We start from the raw sequence: 6609 nt of genomic DNA, 5'->3' as shown, positions 1-6609 counted from the left end.
ATACTTGGGTGAGCAAGAGTCATTCTGTCAGCTACTGTCAAGGGCTTTTGCAAGCTGACTCCGTAAGTGATGTGGAATCTGACAAGGAAGACCCTGTCACACTGCTATCCAGAGAGACCACACCCAAAAGCCCAAGATTCTCTCTCTAGTGCAAAGCTGACACTGACCCCTTATCACGCACAAGTGGTGGTGATGAATATTCCCTACAGAGACTAATCCACTTCCTTGTGTCTCATGTTATTGATTTGCTTTTTCTTAAAGAATATTCCAAGGGAAAGTGGGAATTTTAATTTTGTTTGGTTGGTTGTTTTTGTTATGATTTAGATTGTTTTGGTTTGGTTTATATCTCATGATATCTGTGCATTCGTTTTTTGGTTTTCTTCATTTTAGTGTAAATTTTTGTTATATTTTGTTATTTCTTTTGTAATTTCCATTGTTTTAGTAGTTTGCTAAGGCTGTACACTGTTTGTAATGACCGCTGTTTTGAAGCACCCATAGAATACAATGAATGTTTTATGAATAAAAGACAGTTTTCAACTTTTCACTATTTTTTTTAACGTAGTAAAAAGGCAGCTTGCTTTATTCTTGGAATGTAGATGGGGAACAGGGGTTTCCTGTAGCTTCCCAACATGAGCTTCACCAAGACTGAGAAACCAAACGAGTGGCACATTTGAGAGCTGCATCACTGGAAGAGGTTTTAGGTGTCTCTCACTCAGCCCATCTTCCTTTCTCACTGGGTCCAGGCCTCCCAACTCCCACCAGATCTCTAGGCTAGGTGAGGTCTACCCTGTTGCCAATTGGGTTTGGCTTCTCAAACCCCTGATCATCTAAGCTTCTTGCTCAGGTTACTAAAAGTGGCTCTGCTCCAGGTGGCATAGGCCAGGGGGTCAACAAATTCTTTTTGGATGGATACTGTGCCCACAATCCCTGTGATTTCACTCTCACTCACATGGGTGCACCTCAAAAGCCAACTCACATCCTTCCTGCCATTCCTCGGAGTAGAGTCCACCAGGACAGCTGCTTCCTATTCTTCCCCATCCCTTTCCTTTCCCTCCCACCCAGCCCTCCCATTTTTCCTCCCAACCTCCTTTCCAGCCAGACTCGGTGTGGTCCACCTTTGTCAGGCTGCCTGAAGGATCTGCCAACCCCCAGAGCAGGTCCACCAAACAGAAAACAACTATTGGCAAGCACAGAAAAGGAGAAAAACCACAAAATTCAGGGTTGTCTTTGTCTATAAGGAACTGCGGCTTCCAGGGGTGGGAAGAGACCATGCTCAGCAAAAAGCTGGACATTCTCTCTTGCTTAAGATAGTCCACCTCACTTCTCTGCACGGACTTCCCTGTCTCCAAGAACATATCAAGAACACTGTGTATGTATGCAAACATGTAGGCACACACAGGTGGCCTTTATGAGTATGCCCTCTATGCTGGCTGTTGACACAGCCTCTTGGGGAGCAGCAAATAGGTGGAAGACAAGTGTCCCTTCTAGGGGCTTTCTACTACCAAAGTTCTGTGCACACATACAAATACAGGCGTGTGCATGAGCACAGCGTGCAAGCACACACATAGACACACACTAAATTCTAAGGGAGGGTGAGAGTCAGGCGCTCTAGGCCTGGACTGGGCTCTTGCTGGGGCAGCTCAGACAGTGGTGACAGAGAGCAGAGGGTTATAGATTCTTCTTCCATCAGCTGAGCGGGCACAGTGGGCCAGCATCTCTTGGATGATGATCCAGTTGTCCAGGATCTTCTTGTTTCTCTTCTTCATGGTCTTACGGTGGCTCAGGGCAATAATGTTGAGCTCAGGCTTGCTGTCGCCATTCTGCTGCTCCCTCAGACACTCCAGGCGGCTCTGCATCATGACTCACGCCTCTTCTGCTGCTCCCATGCTCGGATCAGGTGCTGCTTCCTCTCTTCCTTGCTCCAGTAGCGGCCCATCTTCATCTCACTCACTGCATCATCATCAGTGGTCATGCTGCTGCGCTCTTCCCGGATTTTCAGGGCCCTAGCCTTCAGCAGCCGATCTCGCACAGGCCGCTTGGCCACATAGCGGGTTCCATCACTTCTCACCTTCACCTTCCATTCCATGCGGGGGTACTTTGACAGCTGCGGCCACCACCCCACCCACCCGAGGACCACTAGCCAAGCTCAAGGAGCCATGGCCCAGATCCTCCAGGGTACGTGGCAGGGTCAACTGCACACAGCTCTGGTAATGCTCGCTCTCCTGGCCACGATGATGCCTGGAAAGGTAAGGGTTGCCTTCGGGAACTACATGCTCCAGAGTAACACCTGTCTTGGTGCTGCATCGGACACGCTCCTCTGAGTGCTGTCTCCGGCCCACCTCAGGATGCCGAGAGAGTGATTGGAACTTGGCAGGGCTTCCAGGTGAAGAAGCCCCTTTGGGGTGGGCGGTGACAGAAGGGCCAGAAGGGGTCCGGTTCAAATTGGAATTGCCTGCAGCAGATCGCTTCAGGGGGATCTCAGGCAAAGGCTCCATGAGCGGGGGAGTGCTGCGGCAGCTCTCCCCAGTGTTGTAGGCGCTGGTGCTATCCTTGTCTGATTTCTCTGGCAGTTCAGAGATAACAGACAGCCCGTGCTTTTTGGGCTCACTGGCTGCCAGGTCGTAGAGGCTCTCCTCCTCCTGCAGCCAAGCCTTCATACAGCGCTCCCGCAGATGCTGCATCTTCTGTGCCCGCAAAATGTTGCGGCACTTGAACTCTAGGTGCCGAAGCTCCTCTTCCAGCATGGACATCTCACGGCCTAGGCTCTCATTTCGGTTGACGTCCAGGGCACCATTGCTACTGGAGGCCCGGGAAAAGAGGATGCCTAGCTGGTTGCCATTCTCCAGGTGGCACTTGATCTCCAGCAGTTCCCGGTAGCGTTCATACTCCTCATCAGTGAGCCCAGGCAGGTCAGCCCCACCCAGTCCTGCCCCCTCAGCCAGCAGAGAGAGTCCATGCTGAAGTGAAAATCCCTGCTCTGCAGGGCATCCCCTTGCAGGCCAAACTTGCGCAGGCTTCCAGGGGTGTTGGTGGTGCTGGGGGGCTCATCCCCCAGCAGGTCATGTTCAGAGCTCTCTTCATTCCGGGTACTCTCATCAGTCCGGCCCACCCCGCTGTCCAGCTCCTGGCTGTTGCTCAAGCCCGGGCGCCCATCAGGAGCACCCTTCTCATCATTTCCGGTCTGCGGGCAGGGGGTGACTTCAGCTTCCTGGCACGAAGGTCCCCTTCATTCTCAGACCCAAAGTCATCTAGGAAGTCATCTCTGTCACTGTCTTTCCACCGCTTTGCTAGCTGGCTCTCAGGCCGGGCCACCAGCAGGGAGATGTTGGTGTTCTCTTCCTGGCTCAGGATAGCCACTGCCTCCTGTCGGTTCTGGACATCCATTCCATTAATCTGGATGATTCGGTCTCCCTCACGGATCCGGCCATCTTTGGCTGCAATGCTGTTGGGATTTACCTCTCCAACGTAGATGCCCAGGTCCTCCTCATCATCTGTGCGGTAGCACACCATCAGGCCCAGCTTGTCTTGGTGACTGTTTTTACACAGCTCCACCTCCTTGTACTCCAGCTCCTCCATTCCTTCTGCCTCCTGCAGGCCGCCCTCCATGAACTCCGCTGGCTCATAATACTCATGGCTGATGGGGGGGGGAGCTCAGAGAGGACGGACGGCTCCAAGATGCCCATGGGTGGGGTGGGTGGGCCCAGCTTGCCCAGTGCCGTGATATGCTCGAAGGTGATGTTGGTCTGAGTGCCACTGTCCACCAGCTGAAGGTCAAGGCAGGAGCTGTCCCCCTGCAGCTGGGGGCTGCGTCTCAGCACCTGGATCACCAGGGGCTCCTTGGAGGCACGCAGGGCCTCTAGGGTTTGTTCCTGAGACAGCTTGGAGAGCTCTTTCCTGTTCACCTAAAGCATCACTTTATACTGCTCCTGCGGTTTCTGGACAACGCACATATTACATCCCATGGTGCTGGCCAGCGAGGGAAAGAAGAGGGCAGGAAGAAGAAGGCGTCTTTCACTGGCCGACGCTTGGGATCATGGGTCCCGGGCCCGGACTCGGGACCATACCCTCAACTTTTCACTCTTAAGACTCTTTTTAGCCAAATGAGCTGTCACAGTCCTGCACACCCACAACTCACAGGTGTGGATCAATATCAGCAATTTCCAGGCAATTTGGAATACACAATGATTTTCCAGCCATGGTCTACACAGGCAGATGGCACCTTGGATGTGGATACGGACGTCATTGCCTGCTCCTTGTATTCCCACTAGTCTACAGAAAATTAGACATATTGCATCCCTGAGGTCATATATTTCCCTACCATTAAAATGTGGTACACACACTGTACAACATGTTCATGACATCATCATGAAGAGCAAACTGAAGGGAAACACAATTAACTGTAGCCGGAAGCTTTTCTGTGTTCTGCCCGGTCCATGACTGCTTATAAAGTATACTCAGAGGCTTAATATTAATTACTATTATTCGGCCAATGACTTGCTAGTTCTTACTTTAACCCATTTCTATTAATTAGCCTAAAAACAGACAGGAGGACCAATGGAGCCAAATGAAGACCCAGATATTAAGCCACACAACTTTAAACACCTTATTTTTGACAAAGAACAAAATATATCAAATAGAAAAAAGGCATATTTAACAAATGGTGCTTATAACTGGATATCAACATGTAGAAGAATAAAATAGAACCATATTTATGACCATGCACAAAACTCAAGTCCAAATGGATCAAAGACGTCAACATAATGCCAGACACACTGAACCTGATAGAAGAGAATGTGGGAAGTTCATTTGAATGCATTGACACAGGAGATCACCTTCTGAATATAGGCCCAGCAGCACAGACACCGAGGAAACCAATTAATAAATGGGACCTCCTGAAACTGAAAAGCTCCTGTAAAGCAAAGGACATGGTCCACAAGACAAAATGACATCCTATAGAATGGGAAAAGATCATCACCAACCCCACATCAGACAGATGTCTGACCTCCAAAATATACAAAGAACTCAAGAAATCGGTCGTCAAAAGAACAAATGATCCAATAATGATCTATTCTGGAGAGGTTGTGGGGTAAAGGAAACACCCCTGCATTGCTGGTGGGAGTGCAAGCTGGTACAGCCCTTTTGGAGGAAACGACCTTCCCCAAGACCCAGCAATAAAACTTTTGTATATATATCCAAAGGAAGCTCAATCGTGCCACAAGGACATGTGCTCAACCATGTTCATAGCAGCTTTGTTTGTCATAGCCAGAACCTGGAAACAACCTAAATGCCCCTCGACCAAAGAATGAAAAAGGAAAATGTGGTACATTTACACAATGGAGTACTATACAGCAGGAAAAATAATGACAGCTTGAAATTTGCAGGCAAATTGATGGAACTAGAAAACATCATTTTTGAGTGAGGTAACCCAGATCCAGAAAGACAATTATCACACGTCCTCAATCATAAGTGGGTTTGAAACATAAACCAAAGAAAACCAGGCTAGAAATCACAACCCCATAGAACCTAGACAACAATGAGGACTTTAAGAGAGACATACGTAGATCTAATCTACACGGGAAGTAGAAATAGACAAGATCTCCAGAATAAATTGGGCGCATGGGGACCATGAGAGAGGGTTGAAGGGAGCTGACCAGAGAATAATGTATAGCTCAATAAAATAAAATAAAATAAAATAAAAAACCTGTTAAAGTGGGTTCCGTTGTGTGGCTTGTGATCCTGTCTTGCACCCAATAACTTCTCCTTTGTGGTGTGTATGTTCATCATTGGATGAGTATTTCAGCTGAATCATTTTATCCTTCTTTGCACCTGAAGCAACAGATAAATTCTTGTTTCAAAAACATTCTGAAAAGGTTTTGCGACCCAATAAACCTCTCTACCAATGCAATAATCCAAATCAGACCAAATTAAACTGAATCAGAAAAGGCCCCTGTTTTTGAATGAGGAGATGAGGATATAAGAGAGAGAAACCACAAGTTTGTCCCTGGGGGGAGTGGCAGTTTAAACACCCTGTGGGAGTGGTCTTGAGAATCTCTGAGGAGGGATCACCCTTTGGCAGGCTTTCTCTGAGGTGAATTCTGGACAGAGGCAAATACCAGAAGAGGGGATTTGAGGTAGAACTTTCCACTCAAACATTCCAGACTTTTTGTGTATATGGATGCCAGGGGCTGAGGTGTGGCCTCAACCCAAACAGAAGAGAAATTGTCGTGTATGATGCAATGATAAACGATACGATCATTTGAAAACCTTAAATTGCTGTATTATGTCTGCACGTGGGCTAAAGAGGTTTTAAGGGGGTCAGGCACGGTGGCACAAAGCTCTTATTGCCATCACTATGTAGACAGACCCTGTCTGGGATAGGGGTTGGGTCTGGTGGGGGGAATGCAGAGAGGCAGAGAAGGACAGAGAGGGAGAGATTTTAAAGGGACAGAGAGATGGCTTGCAGGCAAGGGCTTGCTGTCAGGATTGACCATCCAAGAGATTGATCCACAGAACAGGCACAGCAGAAAGAGATCCGACTGCTGCAAACTGTCTGCTGGCGTCCACACACGATCAGGGCACACACACACCTGCCCATCCCCCACAAACACA

General features: G+C 48.7%; 1 pseudogene; it reads right to left on the bottom strand.

The window, feature by feature from the left end:
- Positions 1-1640: 1640 nt before the first annotated feature.
- On the bottom strand, positions 1641-3962 carry LOC130890064 (PDZ domain-containing protein 4-like; annotated as a pseudogene).
- Between the last annotated feature and the right edge of the window lie 2647 nt (positions 3963-6609).

This window comes from Chionomys nivalis, chromosome 18 (genome assembly GCF_950005125.1).
Source record: "Chionomys nivalis chromosome 18, mChiNiv1.1, whole genome shotgun sequence".
NCBI classification, from domain to species: domain Eukaryota; kingdom Metazoa; phylum Chordata; class Mammalia; order Rodentia; family Cricetidae; genus Chionomys; species Chionomys nivalis.
This window is presented reverse-complemented; position numbering and strand designations above follow the sequence as displayed.